The 22,892-nt window shown below is 40.1% G+C and overlaps 2 protein-coding genes across 3 annotated transcripts in view; one reads left to right on the top strand and one right to left on the bottom strand.

Annotated features, from left to right (window-relative positions):
- The window catches only part of LOC112457942 (lachesin-like), a 128,060-nt gene that overhangs the window by 103,129 nt on the left and 2,039 nt on the right, over positions 1-22,892 (bottom strand). The window lies entirely within an intron of this gene.
- LOC112457955 (carbonic anhydrase-related protein 10) overlaps positions 1-22,892 on the top strand; it is a 111,486-nt gene that overhangs the window by 11,567 nt on the left and 77,027 nt on the right. The gene's annotated exons all lie outside the window — the stretch shown is intronic.

Raw genomic sequence — 22,892 nt, forward strand, 5'->3', positions numbered from 1 at the left:
TAAGAGTCGAACAACCTCGTTTCGCGGTTTTTCCTAATATTCATCGTTCGGGTGAAACAATTCGCGAAAGCCAATCCGCTTTATGAAAACGGGAAATATCTCGTAACCGCGCGAAATATGCCGGCGAAGGGGAGGAAGGGAGGGTGAGAGAGAAAGAGCCTCCGCATTCGGCATTTCTATCTTCCTATTACTTTCTCGGCCGCCTTTTCGTTGTTGTTTCTTTCGGCGGTATTCCCTTATTGCCTTCCCGCGCGTCTGCCCCTTTCTCGTAACTTTCCTTAAACTCATCACGTCCGCGCCCTCCGCTTCCTTTGTTTCTTTTCCGTCGAGGTGGTCCGTCCGCGCGCGTCCCGACGTTACCGCTTCACCTTTTCCCGGCTGTTGCAGCGTTTCTTCCGCTCATCTCGGCAAATGGCTTCGCCCTTACCGTCTTCCTTTCCCTACCTCCGCCTTACCGTTCGCGTGTCCTTTTCTTCCTAATTCCTCAAGACCTCGTCTCCGTCCTCCAAGACGTTTTTCCCGTCCTCGGTGGCCGCTTCTACTCTCTTTAGTTTACACGTTACCGCGGGACGTCTATGCAGCAGTTGGACGTAACCCGCGGGACGAGCGCTTTCGACCGCATTTCCCATTTTCCACGCGGCTGTTGGGAGATCGAAAGAGGATCGCTACCAATCACTCACTGTCCACTACAACTCAAACTGCCAGATCGTACGCGCGCGAGTGTCGGTTGCCCGCCGGTCGATTCGACGTTCCTTCGGGCGGTTGATGCTAATTTGTTCGTTGCTTCTGCTATTTGTTCGCGGCAATCGACATCTGCGGAACGTATATCGGACTGGTCCGTGTCCGTATCGCGCGGAGCGTGATATCAATTTCATGAGATTCTTTGACAAACAACGTAAGATATTTATACCAAGTTATATTGAAAATTGAGTTTTATAATAGAAAAGACTACATTTTTCAGACTTAGATAATTATTGAGAGACACATAAATTATTGAGAGGTGGAGATTTTGTATGTAAAGTCAGCGAAGACAAGATTCATGCAAGGATCCGATTTAATTCTATAAATTTCTGGCTCAAATTTTGTGAAAAACCGTGCAACACAATAGTATCGCGTCACTTGCGAAATACGCGTTCCGTAAAAACGTAGCAATAGCGAGATTTTTCATTGATTTTGGAAAAAAATGCTCAGAATTCATTCCGTTAAAATGTCTGGCGCGACGCGATGTGCGCTGCCGTAAAACACCGCGATATAGCAACGGACGCGGATCAGAGGGTTTCATGTGACCACTTCGGCTTTTCCGTGCATAGTAAACGCAAGGGATGGGGAGGAGGAAGGTGGATGGGATCGAAACCCATCACTCACTGTCCACAACAATCCGAGCAGGACGCGCACATCAGTTATCACTGGCCACTTCTTCGGCAGCGGACGCAAATTTGAGCAGTGCTGCTGCTATAGATATCGTAGCTGACAGATGGTTTAAGATTTCGAAACGTTACACCGCGGCGCTTACAACAGATTTCGATTGAACGTTGCATCTCTTTGATGAGAAAAAATGCGCATGTATAACATATTATATTACTTCATGATCATCCTCTATAAACTCTCTTTACGTAAACATGTATGTAATTATACCTCTTCAAAGTAATTTTAATTAACATTAATTGTGCGTGTACGAAAGTTTATGCGAAAAAGCTTCGTCATAAAATACACATGAAACAGACGCGCAATGCATTTCTCTAAAGTAAATAACTAAACAGATAATTAAATAATCAATTATTCTGGGAATTCTCCCCTTTCCCCGTGACCTCAGTCCGTTGTATCGCTTTTCCAGCTAAATTGCCTAAGTAATCAAAGGTACGCGCAAACAATGGAAAACTAGAAACTTGATCGAATCATCGAATCGCCGATATATCGAACGTTCAACGTTTGTTCGTGTCAACAGAAAACGGAACTGGCTTCGTCGAAGCCGTATCCAGTGCGCCACGTTACGGTCTCGCTGTAACATCCTGCCTCTTGTTCCGCGTCTTCGTCTCCCGAAGTCGGCCGAGACAAGAATATCACCTTCTCTAACTCGACTGTTCCAGTTATTGCTGAACCTTCTCTCTTAAAAGAAGGAGAGAGGAGGGCGCAGTTTACGCTTATGCCGCGGAAGTGGCATATGGTCGCGTTGTCGTCAAACGGGGGCACATTCAATTATCCCGAGACCGGCGGCGATGGCGGTGCATCTCAAAGTGTGGTGCATTTCAAAGTATAAAGATTAAACGCTGCAGCAATATCAGCAGCAGCAACAACAACAACAACGACAGTGGCGGCGGTGACAGTATGGCAATGGCGACGCGACGACGCGGCGGCAGCATCCCCGCGTTTCGGTCGGCTTTTATTGTTCAGAGATAACAATGGAGAGGCCATGCAGATGCCTGCCGCTCATAAAGCCTCCCACTCTTTTTTTTTTAACCTGGCGTCGCTCCGCTTCCCGTCGAGGTGTTCGAATTTTTCCTCTTTACGCCCGAGGATCGCGTCCGCCTCCCCTTCCCCCTCCCTCCCTCGCGCACCGCGCCCTTTTCCCCGCTGTTCACCCTTTTATTGGCACGCCGGAATGTTTGCATTGCGAGACCGGCAGAGTGGCCGACCGGCACGGTCCGTATGTCGGTTTCATGAATTTCATTTGTAGCGACAAGACGACGCGTATATATTCGCGCCGGGCACGCCGGCAATTCGGCTGGATTTTTATAAACGGAAAGGGGAATATTTCCTTCTCATTCTTTTACGGACGAAATTGTGCCTTGCGGTATGTGGCATTAAATACCGCCTTTTTCCTCGATTCTGCTAGCCCAAATTCTCTTAAAGGAATGTATATTTAAAATTAATCAAGGGATTAAATTATACCACGCTTATTTGCGTAGCAGTTAATTTTTAATTCAGTAAAGATCCTTCTTCTTCTAACCGCGGCGCTATAAGTTTCAACATGGTAACTATTATAATTTTATAGAAAAAATAAATGATGCAAATATTAAATCACAACTCAAAATATGGCCAATATGTCAAATACTTATAAAACTCATAACTGAATCTGATATCTATTTGACTTGTCATTTATATTACGTTTATATAGCGAAATATTTTAAATATTTGAGTTTCATTTAGCATTTCTGACTCACTGTCATTTTCCATGAGTGACAATTCTAATCGAATTTAATCATATCTGAGTTAGAAAATACATGATATGTCAAAATAACTTAGTCATTCTTGTTTGAATACTGTCTTGCTTCTTTATTGATTTTCGCAGCCAGCGGAATGTCTGTGACAAGAGCTGAGCGAACATTGATTCTGAATTGAATACAATATTTAGCGGTCGCTTAAATTGACGCCATCAATAGTAGATGGACTGAATTTAGGATATTTGCGTCAATTGCTGCTATAACTTATTAAATTTATCTCTCTCTCATCTTTAAACTAATAAAAATTTTATTTATGTCTATATGTAGATTGACTGGATTGATTGAAATCTTTAAAGCTTCAAAATTTCTAAAGAGACATGGAAACTTTAAAGTCTGAGAAGTTTTTATTTTTGAAAGTATAACTTTTCATATCTACAAAGATCTATCTTTAGATTCATAGAAAAAATTTAAAGAGTCTTTAGATTACCAAATAAAGACTAATTTTTAAATCTGCAATTGTTTACCCGTGTATAAGAACGTCATATCTTTGAGTCAAAAGCGACGTTCTTGCGTACAATTTTTCATGTCTTTGGATTTTTGGATTCTTTGGTCTCTTTAAATCGCAAAATTGGATAAAATTTTTCACGAGTACGCACTGATTAAAGAACAGACCAATGCCAATGTGCTAGGCGTTAGGCGAGGCAACCGAGAATGAATAGTGTGCAGGAAGAACGGTATTGGCCGAGCCCAACACATACGCACACGCACACATATACACACATACACATACAAGGGATCAAAGTTTACCGGACTCTAGAGACATAGCACGTAATTACATGACATACAATACGTTCTGCGTCCTCTTATTCAACCTATTTTCATTTTGTTTTCCCCTTGACATGCACCCATCTCATATGTAATCTCTCACAATGCATATAATTCGCCCAATTTTCTTTGCGTATCAGTATAATACTCATTAAGCGCACCGAGATTCATTTTCTGTGACTTGAATGTTCGAATCAAGGCATGATTCAATCAAAGCTTTCTTAGCAACATAATTCCAAGCGATTATTTTTGATCATCATTTTCTTGACTTTTGTACGTTAATCTCCTGTGTCGATAATGGTTTTGATTGCAGTGTCTCTTTTCTGCATTAGCTCAAATGATAAGATATTTATATATAATTTATATAAATTATAGATACTTTGAGATAAATTGAATAAAAAATGAGAAAATCATTTTATTACTCAAGAAAAGCTTATTAAAATTTATATATTTTTTGATAATTATATTTTTTAATGTATTTCTCTGAGATGCACTCTCTCTTTGCGAGTGTTTTAACTGATTTAAGAAAAAGATATACAAAAATTCTTCATATATTCGGATGTTTAGTTTATATCAAATAAATAACCAATTAGTTCAAAAAGCAAAATCCTGTTTTCCATTTCTCCATTATGGATCATACAAATTTTTTAATTAATTTTGCTTCGACTCTAGGCTATCATTCATGTCAATGAAATTGAAAAACTATGCTTTCATGTCTAAAGGTCTCGTTTTTTGTAATATATCGTTAGTTAACGGTGGCAGTGAAATTCAACATATATGCAAAAGAATGATAGTACAGATAACTTCTGATGTTTGATGACTAGTGTAAACAAATATATCTTAAAATAATAAACTTCGTAAAAGTGGTCGTATATACACAACCGATATTGACCGATAAATTTTCCTCCAATAACAGCTGTTATGTTTTGATAGCTTCAAATATTTTTCACTATTTTTTTAAAACAAACAACGTTCCACAAAAATCGATAAAAATATTCAGCCTACGCTTTAAGTTTGCGGAAAATCTCTCCGATCGACAACGTAGAACGATAAAATACAAATATATCCATTGTATCTCCCGCGACGCTTGCTCTCGCAAATGGTGCGTTATCGCGATTCGATATTAATTCGCAGAAAAATTGCAGAAATTCAATAAGTCCAATTAATTAATGCGCCGGCTATAAACGAAGGTAACTCAAACTCGATTAATCGTCGGCTACTCACGAGAGTTAACTAATTAAACTGAGCATCGAAAGTTATCGCGCGATATTGGATGGGACTCGAAAATCCGGATCTCATCGGCGCGGTGTTACCTCGAGCGGACTGCGCGTTAATTTTCACCGCGCGCCGGCTCGTTTTCCCACGGATTCTCTCTTTCTCTCTCTCTCTCTCTCTCTCTCTCTCTCTCTCTCTCTCTCTCTTTTAAATGAAATTTTCATAGTTTTCGCAGGAGCTCAGGGGCGGATAAAGCGCGTTGTTGATCGAAGGAAATTATAGTAACAAGACCGTTTGATGTACAACGACAGTTTTCGTGACACAAACGTCTTTTGCGAAAATCAAAAGTGGGTGATGCGCTCGTAGAAATTCTATCAAGGAAAGGAAGAAAAGTGAGGCGAGACACAAGACGGAGAAAAGAGACGGACAGGTGGAGTGTTTCACCGTAAACCCTCTCCGATTTTCTCCTCCTGTTCCCTTTCTCCGTCTTTTTATCTCTGCCCTGCTTTCAACTCGTTTCGGTCTCCCTTTTTCGTTTCGCTCTCGCACATCTCCGTCCTCTTTCCGGAGTAAAACTACTCTTTCTCTTCTTTTCACGACGTCGTCGTATACCCGCGCCGCGCCGTGCGGCCCCGTATTACTCGAGCTATGTAAATGAATTTCGTTTAATTATCTGGGAGAGGTCGCACACCGAGAACGAGAACAGCGGAAACGTGGGGGTACGAGGGTTAGCTCCCAAGAGAGGGTGACGTTGCTTTCGCTACACAGTTAAAGACTACCCCTGAATTCACTGCGGCGGCACTTTGCCAGCTTTAGAGAATTTCTCAAGTCCCATCTCCTTCTCTTTCTCTATCCCTATCTCTCTCTACCTTTTGCTTTCTCGTTTTCTCCGCTCCGTCTTCTTTGTCTACCTCCTCTTCTCTTTCCCTTCTTCATTTCTCTCTCTACTTCCCGTTACTCCGGCGCATAAACGCTACCCTTCTCTCTGTCGCCCCGTTCTATTTATTTCTCGTTGTCTCGCGGCACCGTGGCACGGCTATTACACTGGTTTTGTCTTCTAATCGCGCTACGACCGGTTCCTTACGGAGATGTCAGTTAATTCGTTGTCTTATAGGGAAGCATAATAGTGAATCGCGCTAGCTGATTCACGGCGCATCAAATTTGCAACGCGAATAACGAGCGGTAATGAGTGAAATCGTTAATATAACAACAGAAGAGCAAAGTTTTGAAAATAAAATGATTGAAAATATCAAAGATTTATATAGAATAAAGAGGAAAAACTTATCTACATTATTCACCCAATTCTAAATTTATTTTTCAACCGTAGAGATTCTAAAGATTGATCCAAATCTAAAAACGGCGAGGATTGATCTTCGAACATGTGCGAGTTTATTCCGCTTTACGTAGAATAAGTTCTCTAATCCACACTGATTTTTTGTTCTGCTTTTATATCGATTGGAATTGCATTGCATGCTTAACGTTGTTGGCGATTCAACGATATTGTTTTTACTGTTTGGTATGCATCGGTGAATAACCCTTTGGGGATAGAAATTTAATGGATAACATCGCGTACCTGACTCGCATATTTTTCTTGCAGCTCTTGCCAAACATTCGATATCAGATATCTCGCCCACGATTTTCCCAACTTTCTATATCGGGAATATTTCTAAAAGTGTACATTATACGATAGCGCCTGGAATAAGAAAATCTCTTACATACAAGATCATGACTATTAACAATTCATATAATTTTCGTTGTATTTTTTGTGTAATTTTCATATTTCACTAACAATATGTATATTGTCGGTCGCTAAAAACAGATCCTAATTATATCTAGTGCCGAGAAAAAATAATAATTAATTTAAATTTAAGTAAATTAAAAGACGATGGCGATAGTGCTGGGAGTAATAAAACTAGAATGCGGAAACACGCTCAATCCAATCGTCCTACGCGGGCGCCACGCGATCCGCAACGTGGAATAAGAATATACTGGTGAATTAAAGTTAGTCCAGAACTATGCGGGTATTGGATCCCAACTACCGCGAAAGTCCCGTTTTTTCACGTCCTTGTCTTCCCCATTGCAACCCGAATTCCAGAGTCCTCGTCTGATCGGTCCCAACGGCGGCGGTCGGGGCTCTCCGTCGCCCGAGTAACGTTAGTTAAGATTAAGTTAAAGTTAGATGAACTTCGGCCCGAGTCGAGAAACTATGCATAAGCGGTTATATTATCGCCAGATTTTGCGCGCTGCACAGCAATATAATGTGAATTTAAGGGGGATCTTATCACGTCGTCCTATAACCATACAAGTTTAATATTAATGTAAGACGGTCTGCCGCGAGCAGACTTTGAATGTAATTTTCAAAAACACCAAAAAGACATCTGTCATATTATTGTCAAATAATTAAAATTGCGTAACTATATGGAATATTTCGAAAACTGCATACGCATTTATTTTGAATTACAGATACTAGTCAGCTTAAGTTATCTTTGTCTTCATTTTTATTCCGTTGTAAAGTCGAAGTGTCGATTTTCTTTTCAACATATTGTTTATGTAAATCCGCACGTGTTTTCGACACGGTAGAGATTCGATCAGAGGAGAAGAAAAGCCTTCAAACCCGTTCTGTCTCGCGCAGTAATTTTTTTAAATCAAACCTCCAGGCGGCAGGACGTTTCGTCTGGCATCTTGGGCGTTCTTGGGCGGAATTGGCAAAAAGTCGCGGCGACGTCGAAGAAGATGAAAAAAGCCGCATCGATGGCGCATCGCTCGACAGCCTTGTACGTAGATTCACGTACATCTTTGAACGGGATATACAGCCACCATTCTGTCCTCCGCCCCGCGCCATTCCGTTCTACACACCCTTTCGCGAGAGTGTGCTTCCTCCTCTTCCACCTCTTGCACCCCCGATCTGATGCACGCACACACGCGCGCGTTATAAAATGCTCGTTATAGTTCGCCACGTAGGCGTGCGGAGTGAGGAATTTAATTTAGAACTTGATTTATATTTTAGTGGGCCATAAAATGGGGAAATAATTTGTCCCTTGAACGCGTATGAGATGGGCTTCCTTCTCGGCACTACTATGCAGGGTTTCGTACGTATCAACCGTCTTCCCTTTCTTCCGCCGCCCATTCTCCTGCGCGTTCTCTACCCACGTACGTTAAACCCACCACGGGTCGCCTTCTGCCGAAAGGTCGCGAGAGTCGACGGGCACATACATTACGTCCAAGTGCCGAGCCTTCCTTCCCGGCAATGCACATGGGGGATCCTGGTTCTTACAAGGACCAGCGTTAATCTTGAAAATCTTTTGTGCGCGGATCTTTACGTTGGTGTCTTCAAGGAAACATAAAAACGAAGACATAACAACTACTTTATCAGTGTACTAGAAGCAAACTTCCGATGTAAAACGGCTTTTTTCCTCGAAAGTGTGCTCCTTACCCCCGCGGAAGGATTAAGCAAGTGGCTAGACTCGTGAGAAAGTGCATCTCGTCACGGAACTTTCAAGTAGCTGCGAAAAATACGCGAAACTGCCGGGCACATTTCCTTCGTGTTCCTTCGACTCATTTTCGCTGCAATTTGTTGCAGCAGATTTGTACAATCATAAATTAAATTTTTGGTCGAAATTCACTTTAGTCTACTTTCGTTTACTTTTGACAGTTAATTACAATTTAGTTCACAAGTTAGTTACAATTACTAACTACTGTTAGAAACTCTCCTATTAATATCTTAATTTATTCCTTAATAATGAAACTCTATATTAAGTTAAAACAATGTTTAATTCCTGAATGCGCCATTGTTATTATTTCGCGCATGCCGCGTCTAGATACCACACGATTGCGTAGCTACGCGATAAACTATCTTACGGAAGTTTCGCGCAACAAAACCTGGCTGAGGCAAACAGACGGCGACCGATGTCGCGTGCAAAAGTTGCAAATGAAAAAGTTGCAACCGGTTTAAACTTTTCCCCGGGCTCTCGGTATTTTTCAAAGCATAATCTATTCGCGCGGAGAGTGCGAACAGAGTTAATTCTTCACGATTCGCAGTTTAATCGGACGCGGACGACACACTTTTCGACCGAGTTTGCGTACAGTTGATCATAATTTTTTTTCTTTCTTTTTTCTTTTTTTTTCGCAAAGCCCGGATGCACAATACTGCGCCGCGGAAAGGGGCTGTAACACGGCTACGATGTTGCGCGGCACAAAGAAAAGAATGCGCCGCAAGCGGCCGCGTATTTCAAAGTAAATGTCCGCTGCTGCAAACGCCGCGATGTCAAATACTTTTTATTTCAGCGGGACGGCTAGTTGCCTCACTAAACCGTCCCTTTGTTAGAATTATACAAATTCATGCTCGCGCAATATGTTCAATGTTCTTTATATGTCCCCGAATCTCTTGCCTGATGGAATTCGTAAATGTGCCGCGCGTGTGGATTATACCAAACACAGTTACCTTTTTCTCGCATTTAATTTTTCTTGAAGAGTTGACTTAAACAATTAGATAACTTTTCAATTCATAAAGGTAATGGATTACGTTATTTACAACTCGGTAAAAAAATCGAAATGATAAATGCAAGGTAGATTGTATTATATAAGATAATATAACTATGAGGATCGATATCCGCCAGATATGACGATATCGCATGTGTATCGATCCGCGTGTTCAGTGGAGATTCGTAAAATTATATGGCGAGACATAAAAGGGATTTCGCGGTGAACAAATGGACGCTCGCGGCGAAAATCAAACTTTCATCGCGGAAACATCGGGAATTTGAGAATCGACATCGGAGGAATTCGCAGGATCGTTACGGGATCGAGTAAGGCACTCGAGCGTGAGGATATTAGACGATGGTTACCGGAGGAGCGAGCGATAAAAGTCGAATGGAGGAACCTAATTCGGGTCGACGAAGGGAAATAACCGAAAATAAAGCGGACCTTAGCGAATATTCTCATGCGGCAATCGCCAGTGAGCTTTTGTCGAACGGTACAGCTCTCGATTTCAAATGGCACTGCGCGATCACCTATCACTGACAAAAAATTTAAAATCTAAATATTTTTACTAGCACGTTATTTATTTTATAATTAAAGAAATGTGGAAACAATTTCGAAAACCAATTTTTTGTACTGGTTTTTATATATTGATTCTGTTTTATGAAATAATTGTTTTAAGACTGACCATTTAATCAGTCTATTATTTTCGCAACAATACTGTCCTAATTTCTATAAATTAGCCTCAGAATCCACTGCTCGTCCTGCTATTATCTTTTCTGTGCACGATGTGATGTGGGAGGTATAATCCTGCTGTAATAATATCTAGCATGATTTAGCGGTAATGTTTGGGGCCGACATGCCGCCATAAAATACACAGGCAATTTACATGCCCCTTTGATGTGAAAAATAGAGAAGTGCATATCGCGCGCCGACTGTTTCGTAGACTTCTTATTTAAGATGACAAGAACAAAAACGGAAATAAAATGACACTGACAAAATATTCTAACCGTATTAAAAATATATTTATAATAAAACTTGGCACAAAACACGCACTCATAATAACATTTTCTAAAAACAATATTCGAGTCCCTATTCTACGATCATAAAATTATAGAAAATATAAAAATAGAGTAAGAATATGAGAACGTATTCTGCACTAAAATATTTACTGCGCACGGGAATATCGCACTAATCTTTAAAAGTTTCCGTAGTTTCCAACCGTCTCTTATTTTCCAGTTTTACATCTCTTCGTAATATCGACCTGTCACGAGCGAATGAGCAAATTCTCCGAGGAGCTTCCGTAAAGAGACGCTCTCGCGCGGGACATTCTCGTCCCCCGTGAGACGCGAAAAACGCCACACGCGCCCGCTCAGTTTCGCGGCCAACTCGTTCCCGATTGATTCGTTCGATTAACGTTTCGAATATCGCCGCGCGGTGACCACGGATGACCATTCGGTGATTCGACGCTTCTGCCTCTTTTGTCCTCATTCGCCCCCTTCCTCTCGCTTCCCTTCCTCCCATTACACCGGCGAACCGCATCCCCGCGTAGCGGGGAGGGGTGGCATTCCGCACCAGCATCGGACACGCCTGGTCGAGGGTGCGCTATAACGCGGTGACATGTGGACGCTCCGAAAAAATTACGTAAATTAATGTCAATTGCGGCCAGTTGGCGAGAGGGAAACAGCGGAAGAGTGGACCGCGGAGAGGAGCGAGGAGAGGAGAGCGAGTGGGATAACACGATGAGGGAGAGAATGCGCGGAGAGCTCTGAGGGATGACACGGCGGGACCTCTCCGCGAGCGGGGTGATGAGAGCGGAGAAAGGGGACCGCGGATAGAGCACGGCGAAAAGGGGGAAAGTGGGGGCACACAGGGTGAGCCCGGTGAGACTGTATGTGATTGATGAGGCAGTGATAGCGACGGGTCTGCACTCGACACCTCGCTACTGCCACCAAACAATGCATATTCATCGGTCGTATAAATAATGCCTGTTTAATACATAAATATACATTAACGCGCGGTCGCGCGGGTGGGAAGAACGGTGCGGGAGGAAGAGGTGAGGTAACTGCGACTCGCTGCACCGAATAGATGGCCGCGCGTTGCATCAGCAAACGAAGGTAATTCCAAACGACTGACTTCTGATCGAGGTAGTGAATTTTTATTCGAGTTTATTATCGGCTATGCCGGATAATTTTCTCGTACTTATATTCGACAGTTACTTTTTCGCGGCGATTTTTTTTTACAATTTTCTAGACCGCTTGCTTCGACATTTCATCTGTTTAAATTAGTAGAATTTAAATTTTATTTTTACTGTGCCGTTGATATAGATATTGATTAATGTTATTAACGCGATTATTAAAGTACAACAACGATTTTGACGCGAGAGCATATTATATAGCCTTTAATTAATTCATGATAGTAATGGAATGGCAAATAAAATATGAATCAAATTTTAACATGTATGTTAACAGATTTTTTTCGTATTGCATTGAAATTTATTAAACGACACAAATGGAATATTGCACATCTATTATATTGCATTAATGGAGCAATAAATTATTTGTGGAAACGGGAGAACTTTTTAACAGAATATTTCTACTTAATATTTTAAATAAATAACAATTTTAAATAAACGCCGCAATATACGAGAAGTTATGGAGCGTGAACTGTTATTTTTAACGTACGATATATCTATTTGTTTTCATAAACTTTGCAAAAATATTTAATGTCCATGTGCGTAATAAACACTTTCATGTAAATGCGCGCGGTACAGTGCAACGGAGTGTCACGCATAATATCGAGATGCGATACATTTTATATGTGCAAATCGAAACGGACAAATGTTGGCAAAATAAAAGCGATTTTTCCCTCTCGCGACCATCTCTTGCGATCTGGCAATACGTCGACCGTAAAACTGGGTGTGCAATTTTCCAAAATTTCGTTATGTTGCGCTCGCGCGCGCGCGCGCATTTATACAATATTTATTTGAAGCAATTTTTCGCGCCAAGTCGGCGCGTCGCGACGTGACTGTTCCGCGGCAGGAGAGAACCGTCTCATAGTAAATTGAAACCTGTCGAATCGTGAATTTAAATCCGGCCGTGTGATCGGGCGGGGTTTTCATTTTTTTTTCTCCCATTGTCATTTATCACGGACGGATTAGGCGCTCATTTATCATCAGGCGCGGTGCCTGATGAACAAGTAGGTACGCGATTGTGTGTGTATATACATGTGTATGTGTGTACACAATATTATGCGGCGTATCATCGATGATATGGTAATGAGTTTCTTATAAGATTTGCCATGTTGCATTTTAAATGAATTTCCAGCCGGACTGCTTGACACATTTTATGTGGGACGCAAATGCGTTCGTTAATCTATTGGATTTTAGATTAAACGTGTTCCGATTAACGTTAAACAAAGAGTGAAATAGCGACTCTTCTCTTGATATCCTTCTCTACAATTATAATTCTTTGCGGCTTTCATATTGCTCGTGCATATTGCAATAATAAATCATCCCCGATTTGACCGATATTTTAATTATTCTCTCCTTTGTGTGTTATTTTGGTTTTTTATATATTTAGCTTTTATAAAATGGGGACAATTTTCAGGTTTCCTGCTGCTCTATCACTTATCACGCGGATTTGCATGTTCTGTCTTCGGTATCTCGAATCTATTGTCGGCCGTAGCGAACACGCAAAACGTATAAAACTTGTAGTTTGTAACGCCATCGCGATATGTTTTACGATATTTATATACTCTCGATGTACAATTGGCATTATATACATACGGTTATAAAATATCAGCCGCATACGCATTATATTGTTTCTATTGAATCTCTATTACGAAGGTAATACTGTTATCAATATTTTAAAACGTTATGGAACGTACACGGAGAGAATTTTTTTTTTATATTTTACCCTTAAATTCACTACAAACTTGGGACAACTTGGCAACCAAGGAATTTTTAAAATATACAAAAGACTTTTTTACAAACAACGTGATAAAAATTACCAAGCAGATTGGTAAATTTTGAAAAATTATTGAAATTTCCTAGATATATTTTAGTAAAATTAATTAAACATATTTTATATTTTAATGTAATATAGATATTAATATTTTTTATTATGGTAGATATTAATCAGAATAGCTCGCATAAAATTCTTGGTGATACATGTCCCACACACAACTACCATGATTTCAGGGTAAATAAGAGATAATACTCTCCGTGTAATAACTATCAATTAAAAACCGCGCGCGCCGCAACTAAATATGAAAATATATCTGCACCGATAGTTCTTTCTACGGTATCGCTTTCAGTAAATTAATTGTTATCTCAATTTACTTTACCATAAAATATCATAAGGTGTTTTCAATATCATAGCGCGTTTTGAAGCGCTACGAAGTATTTCACATTGCGATGAGCGTATTTCCTCTCTTCGTAACCAGTTAGATCGAGCTGGGGAATAGTCTCGCTGTAATGCCCGGAGTTAATTCAGGAAGCCGTCACGGGGGAAGCTTCCTCGGTTTCATCGTCGAGGGCGGCTGCCGCGAAATTAGGTATCGGGGAGAAAGAAAAGGTGAAGCTGGGGACGACAAAGATCAGACAAGACAGACACGAGTTCTCGTTACCGGATTCGCGTAGTCTGCCTCAGTTAAATTTCGAGGGCGGTGGAATAACAATCGCCCGTGAAGTGAATCCAACGAGGTCCCGTGGTTTCGCAAACCCCTCCGCGTTTCTTGTTGATAGTTTTCTGGAGATTACAATTGAGCTATTGACGTAAAGGAGGGATCAAGTTCGCTTTTTTTTTAACTAGACCACGAATTCCATGTACAATCCAATAATAAAACAGTGAATATATTTTTGCTCAATATTCTGCAGTATTAATTTAAAGTCAATCTTATAAATATTACGAGATTATTATGAGAGAAAAAAAAGAGAGAAAAACGCACAAAGAAATTTCTTAATTCTCTAATATTACTTTTTAAAATTAATATAAAACGCTTTATGTGTGTTTTAGGACGTATTATTTAGCTTTCTGTTTATGTTGCGATCCTTTCGAGCCCTATCTAACTAACAATAAACCAAAGTCGTCAGTGATAACGAGTTTACTTTCGAAACGTACAAACGCGAGGCCTCGCGTTTAACATAATACGCGATTTCTAAATTACATTGTCGCAACAGAAAACAAAGCTTGAACATTTGCGTCCCGGCGCAATATACAGCGACAATGTCAATGCACTACCGTAACTTTCAAGCTCGACCACACGAGTAAATTACATCCGAATGACAACAATACCCCCCCACTGATATCGGGGTATCGCCCGAATCCCATCGCGTCGCGGTACAGTAAACGTGTGCACGATTCAATTTCGGGATCGCGCGATATGCGTCGCGTAAATAAATCGGTGCCCCGGGTTCGAAAAAGGCGCCGTCATCCTAAGCAAGCATTTGTACGCGGAAGTCCGTCCGATCCATCGCGAGTATAACAGTATAACAGGATGAAGTGCGTAAGATTAAATTTCACGGTATTCACTATACATTCCTTTCCCGAGCCGCTTTTCCCGATTTAATCTCTCAAATCGTTTACAGTTATTTTAGGCAAGTTTTTTTTTAAATAAACGAGCGATTAAGCTTTTACCTTGCTTTTTTTTTACATAAAATTACACATGCCAGTTCACATATTTTTATGCTTTCAAACGTTTCGGTATATCTCGAGTAAATCACAACATATGAATTTTTTAAGAGATTTAGCAAAAAATATTGCGAAAATCGACATAAAAATGCGACATTAAACTACCAGAATTTTTATATAAAATTTTAAAGTGCTTTAAAATAATGTATTAATATGTTGACTGCATCGGGCGAGTATAAAGGCCCTCGCACAATAAAAAATATAAGGAATAAGGAATAGATATTAGCGATTAGAAATAAGAAATCAGGAATAAAATTGGTCTAGTATTAATACACGGCTCTCGATAGGTTAAAAATCTATTGCCTGTGTTTTTCCCTGTTTCTGTTTCCTGATGTATTTTTCATCGTGCATCCAACTTTATTCTTGATTCTTTAGTCCTAATCGTTAATATTTGTTCCTTGTTTTTTATATTTTTTATTGTGCGGAGGCCTTAAGGTATACCCAACTCCAGTACAGTCGTGTTAGCTTGGAGTAGCCAGTTTTCATTGATTATAACGCAGAACCTAATAACTAAGAACTTATAAAATTTAACATGTTTGTTAAAAAACTTTGATTAACCCTGCATTGATAAAATTTTAAACTGTTTTTTTCGTTATATACTCAACACAATCAACGATACTGCAGCCATCTACTGAAAATCAATTCGATGAGGTATTATATGGTCGCGCACGCAATTCCCGAAATATTCCCTGCTTCAGATTATATCTATACCAGTAGATTTGCTCCACAATTCCCTTATTCATTTGCGAATTTCGATATGGAAAAATGCACTTGATTTAAAAACTCCATGTTGCAGTTGCCATTGCATTGACAGAGATAGCGGTGACTGTAGGCCACTTGCGGTCTTTGATATAGCGAAACCGACGACAGCTACTTCTGAAAGCCTAGCTAGTGAAATAGCCGGTCGCATAAAGCGGCGTCGGATCATAGTGAATTTATATGGCAAGAGAAAGTGAGAAAGAAAAAGACGTGAAGGACTGAACGGAAAACCGAAAGAGATCTCGCGAGACAAACGGCGGGGACGAAACGTGGAAAGTTGTTAGGATAGGCAACATCTGGCGCTCATAAGCAAAGTAATATCTTTCCCACTGACCGCACGGATTTTTTGCAATTATAGAGACATTCGTCGACCACCGTCGTGTATAAGTGTAATATCTTTTTCCCCTCGTCGTGTCTTATGCGCGGTCAATCCTAAGTTATTTCACCTTCTTGAACTTTGCAATATGCGCAAATAACTGATTTTTCAGCTTTATACACATACACATGTACACATACACGTATATATGTCACAGCTAGCAGAAAAGAAAATTATTAAAGACGCGAAACGAATGGCTTTCTGAAAAAAATTGAGGCATGCGTAAAAATTAATTCTAAATAATTGGAATTTGTCGCAGATTATCATATTATGAGGCTTTAAAAATTAATTATCAACCGCCACATAAAACTTATCTAGAAAAAATAAAACTGAACAAAATTATCTAACACATATACGCATACACATGCACAAACTAAAACTTTATTAAACTCTTCATATTTATATACATATAATACGTTGTTCACGATAGTAAAATGAATCACGAGAGAGAAATTAAAATTAAATTATCACGAGCCCTTTCCCTGCAAGGACATTATATGAATCTACAAAAAGTGTTGCGTTTTCATAACGTTGGCCAGAAATGAGTTAAGCCTCAGTCTAGTGTAAAATGCAGCATCGTCCACGGCCAACACACAGACGAGTCGGGGTTGTGAATTTGCGATGCTCGCTCGAGTCGTGCTGTGCGCGTGCATCGACCGCGCTCCTGCAAATAATCAATCCGTCCGAGGCGCCGGCGAGAGAGAGAGAGAGAGAGAGAGAGAGAGAGAGAGAGAGAGAGAGAGAGAGAGAAAGAGGAGATCGAGATAAAGAGAGGGAGAGAGCGAGAGCGTGTTAACGATCCACTGATCAATTAGGCTTCGCGTGCGACGCGTGCGATGCCCGCGTTGAAGGCCATAGAGAAGAGGAGTGCATCTCCACCCTCCGTTCGCGTGGCAGCGGCATGTAACACGTGTAACACGTCGGACAGGGACGAAGAAGAAGCGTGTTTGGGGCGCTGGCGTGCAGAATTACGAGAAGATCGCGTGCTAAACGATTTTGCTCTTCGCCCTCGCCGCCGCCGCCGTTCCACTACCCTCTACCACTGTCGTCCCCATCGTTCTTCTTCTGGTATGGTGGTGGAGTGACACGTAGAACGCCACAGATCGCAAGGTATTGCATTATGCACTGACTTTCCAATTTTAGCAAGTTTGAGTCGAATATTTTCGGAGTTACCCTATAAACCCCAATTGTATAAAAGTTTATCCGGCCTCTTATCTCTTTCTCTGCCTCCCTACGAGAGTACTCAATCATTTTTGTTCGGCGGATACGATTAAATGAACTGTCAGATCAATGCGCGTGAAACTTTCGACCTGAGAATGTTGAATTTTTTATGTAATATGCATTTATAAAACAAATTTAATATCTGGACGAATTAAGGTATTATTTATTGTATTGTCTCTATACGCGGAGATAGAAAGAGTTTTCGAAATCTCTAGCTGAGTAGCGCAAAGTGCATATAAACGTCATTTTTTACTGTAAAAATTGCGTCTAAACAATTAACGTTTCCAAGCACTATGAATGTTAAAAAGCTTTGAAAATGAGTTTTAAAAAATGTGCAACAGCTAAAAGTGCTAAAAACTTGAAACGAGATAGAACAATATTGCGTTCCTTCCACGATTTAAACTTTGAGTTTGTGAGATTTATAACGCGATGCAAAAATTATACTCTGACGAGATACGATCCACCTAGACGCGCGCGGACCTCGTTGTAACGTAATCGTCGCAAATTTACAGCAGGTGAACGATATCCTCTTTGTCGCTGAAGAGTGAGCCGCTGCGGTTGTCAAGCTAATAAATTCCGGATATCCGTGTTACGCGCGCGGCAACGCGTTGCGATAGAAGCAACAATATGAACCGAGAGGAGAGCATAAATCACTTTAACGCCCTTCGCCTTCAATGGCTGATGCGTCCAATTTTTACGTGCAACGCGATGCGACACGGCGGGCGCCCGCGATATATCGATAATTGCGGTTTTTGTCACAACGCTCCCGACAACGCCCCAGCGCGAAATAATCGAAATTTTTCAACGGCCTCGTAACCGTGAGCTGAACAATGCCGCGTTTATTAAACTGTTCCCGCAATGTGAAACAACGTCAATGTCTATTGTGCCGGAAGAGGCAAATTAAAACGTTAATTGCGCCTGAAAGTCGACCGTGTCAACGATCATGTCACATCGCCGGGGATGCATTCTTCATCGGTTTATTTTTTTTTTTATCATTTCGAGTTCGGGTATACTTAGCACACCAGAGTTTATTATTATTATCGCTCGCATATTGTAAAGTGAAACAAGACCGCAGGATAATGTATGGTGTATTATGGTACTTTTTTTTTAAACATATAAATTTCTTGAACATATAAATTTTTTTTGCAAACTTCTTTTCTTACAGTACGAATTTATCTTCACTGACCTAGTTTTACTCTGTCTTGGGTGATATCAGGTAATTTAAACTTTCAATGAAAAAAGGAGAAATAATATACTGCTGGTTGAATTGTTGAAATTAGAAAAACTACGGCCCATGTCGTCGAAGCTTTTCGTTCTAAGAGATAGAAAACGTGCGAAATAATTCTTTTTTTTTTCGACAAAGGCGTTTCAGAAAATCGTATAAATTGGTATGAAGGATAAAATGCCGAATCGATTGTCAAGATTCTTAATGGACAGGAAGAAAGCAAATAAGAGGAAGAGGCAGCGAGATGCTGCTCGATAGTTCACTGATAGTCCACTTTTGCGATCCTCTTTTCTCTCTCTCTCTCTCTCTCTCTCTCTCTCTCTCTCGTCTTCCCTCCCGCATCTTCTCTCCGCCCCTTCTCGTTGCGCTGCATTCTGGTGGCGCACGAGCGTATAATGCAAGTCCTCGGGAAGCCCAAAAAGGAAATAAACAAGCCTCTAACTGAAATCGGGAATGTGAAGTGGATGGTAGTTTAAAACGATTCGCTCTCGGCTGCTCCTTCTTCTCTCCTCCCTCACGTCCTTTCTTTTTCCCCGACCGATAGTTGCATTCCGCTCCCTCTCCGGTTAAAGCGGCGCCCTTAAACGTAAGCGCACATACGTATATCACTCACACATACCTTCGCCCCAGCCCCATACACATTCACTCATGCGTACGTGTATCGATACCCGCCCGGTCGGTACTTACATGACCCACATGAGCAGGAAGTTAAGCGATACTCGAAAACGAGGCGAACTCGAGTAAAACCGTCGGGGAGTCGCAAATCCGTCATTTCGGGCGAACGAGGCGTGTACAGGGTGCGTCATAAATAGTTGAATCCCCACGTCTCCGCGGAAAATCTATGTGTGTTCTTCGCCACTCCATTTTTGCGACGCATTCGGAATTTTAATTTTACTCGATTTAATGGAATGCTGAGGAGGAAATAACGCGGTCAAATTTACATTTTATGGGAATGGATCAATTGTGTCGTGTTAATGATACAGTAGTAATCGAGCTTGTAAGCCGGAATATAAATTAAAATTGTTACGTGTATGCGCATAATCGTAAAAATAAATGTTGTGATAAATGTTAATAAATTCGTAGAAATGAAGCAATGTGAAAATTGATTGAAATAAATCTGTAAAATGAACGAGATGATCGAATGGAAAACCCAATATTTTATATTTGAGTACGGTTCACGAATTTTAGCCTGCAGTGTCCGTTTATTAACGGTTATACTAATTTAAATAATCGCTTATAGCTCAATGATCTAAAAATCTAACCTTTTTTACTTGAGAAAGTATTTATATTTTAAAATATTTAGTCACAATTACTCAACTGTCCTTTTAAAGTTTTAAATTGGAACAAATTATACGAAATCAATATAAGCAGGTTATAAAAGGTGTGCTTTTTACTTTTTGTATGTCAATTGTGTTTTCAAACGTGTTATAAAATAATTAACTTCTCTCTCTTCCTCTCGTAACTGCATTTTATTTTTCTTATAAGTTATACATTTATTTTATCACTTTATTTTATATTTTACTAATTAAAATTGTCAAGTTCATAACACTTTATAAAACATTATAGAACGTTATACATTTTATGAAACAATACGGGATGTATACGTATCAAAGATTTCTGCATTAAAATATCGAACTCTATTATCGTTTCCAATCGTTCGATCTTCGCAAAACGCATCGTTTCCTCGATTATATCGCACACTCTCTCCATCGGAAGAAACGAACAGATAGAAGAGAAAATAGCTGGCGCGGTTAATTAAGCGGACTCTAGCAGAGACTAGTAGACCTTCCCTCCGACTGAAAACCTATTAGCTCGGCTACGAGCGATCGATCCCACGTTCCGCTTAAACTAATCTATATTTACGGTACAAAGATTGAACCGGCAATACAACTCCAACAGAGTACATTGCCGACCTTAAACTCGAAATAGCAACTACGTGTGTTGACTGAGTATTTTGAAAGGGGGAAAAAAATCCTCGCCCGTAAAAATATCAAACGACCCATAAAATAGATTTCTCGACGTGGGTTTTCGTAAAAAATGAAGGAACTGAACCATAAAGGTTGATTGAATTTATTTTACAGGAATAGCGATATCGGAAAGATGACACAGAAATATCGACTCGCTTTTGTGTCGCGAAACCGATCTAAAAAAAGATGAATAAACGTTAATCAAGGGTAGTTTTAATTTTTTTTTTTGTAAAGCCATCAAGCAATGTCGAAAGCATTCAATTATCATGTGTAAAATCGTACAGGTGGAACGTAATCGGACATAGATACAAAATTAAGAACCGGTGGTCTAGAGCGAGAGTATATATGTGAATTAATACGCTTATAAATTATGTACATGCGCAAATACCTATCGCCCCGGCTATTAACCGCTCGACAAGCGCAGTTCCCCTTTAGTCTCGCGTAACACACTCTCTCGTGTAATATCATTTCCGCATAAATCTTATAAAGCGCACGGCTGACGCGAACGACGGCGGCATGACTGGCTGGCGAGTCGCGCTTAAACCGCGAAGATGAGAGGAGCGTGATAAGAGGAAAAAAAGCTTGCAGGAAAATGGATGCGTCACGTACTGTAACTTACTTTACCGTACGAGTTAATCTAACTATGAAGTTTCCTATATAAGGGGGTGCGGGGTAGGCGCGCGCGCGCCCCTTCGCTTTCTCCTAAGTAGTTTAAGTTAAGTCAATGCTAATTTCGTTCCGCTTCAGAGAGGGGTAGGGCGAGATTTACGCAATTGGACGTACATCATGCTCTTCAACTATACCCTGTTTCTTCCGGTACGACCCGCCGCTCCGTCGGACTTGACGCTGATTAGTGTTCCTAATAGTCTGGATTAAATGGTGAAATCCGCACGACTTATTGTTCACGTCGTGAGGAAGTGAAGTTTTAACGCGGGTGATAATTCCGCAGCCTGGTAGTAATAAACTTCGTTGAAACGCGGGAGTGTTGAGGTAACTTTCGATAGTAACTTTTACGACTTAAATACCTGTTAAAAACATGCGCCTTTTAGAAATATATTTAGAAAAAGATTACAAAAATTTTAAACAAAGTTTTTAGGCGTTTCTATTCAGCTAGATTATGATAGCTTTTATATTACTTCCGATATTATTTCGGAGCATATTTTTTGCAGTTAAAAAGAGAGCTAACGTAATAGTTAAAATAATTATAAAGAATAAATTTTTTAATAAAATATGCGTTGATAGGCACATATGTAAATTACATATTAAAAAATGAGAGATTGTAACAAAAGCAAGAAATTATATTTGTTGTCGCTAACTCGCCCGGAAGAAAGGAAGCAGGAAAAACAAGCGTGTTTACGGTTAAAAATTCAATAGCGCTGCACTGATAGCTCGGCCGATGTCGGTCAGCGGAATCAATCAAAAAGAAAACGTACTTTCTCGCGCGAAAAACAACAAATTAATATTTAAATGATAAATGGCTTTGACAGGCTGGTGGCCCCATAATTATTGGAAAACGCGAATCTCGCGGCAGAATAACTCGAATGATTACCTTTCTCATCCTATTTCGCGTGTTGCGCCGTGCGAAAATATGAGGGAGGGGGGAGACCAGAAAGATATACCGCGCGCTTATTTAAAAGTAATTAAACTTCCTGCGTGTAATTTGAACTTGTTAAATCTTCACTATTTTTCTTATCTCATTTTTAAATTGATTTATAAGTAATCGCTATCTATCTATTTATCCTTTAAAATATGCAGAACATTTATAAAATAATTCATTATAATTTATGCGTCTGTTTTTATCGCTATGAAATCTTATTATATGGAGGATAATTAGAATTTAATTAATTGATATAATATCGGCAAAGAAAACAGTTTGCATTAACATAATAACTGAAAAATCTGCTTCTCATTATACATTGTCCTTGCTACTTTTTTAATTGCCAATCATTAATCTCGAAAAAAATCATCTCGATA

Source organism: Temnothorax curvispinosus, unplaced genomic scaffold (assembly GCF_003070985.1).
Source record: "Temnothorax curvispinosus isolate PA1 unplaced genomic scaffold, ASM307098v1 QBEX01000740.1, whole genome shotgun sequence".
NCBI classification, from domain to species: domain Eukaryota; kingdom Metazoa; phylum Arthropoda; class Insecta; order Hymenoptera; family Formicidae; genus Temnothorax; species Temnothorax curvispinosus.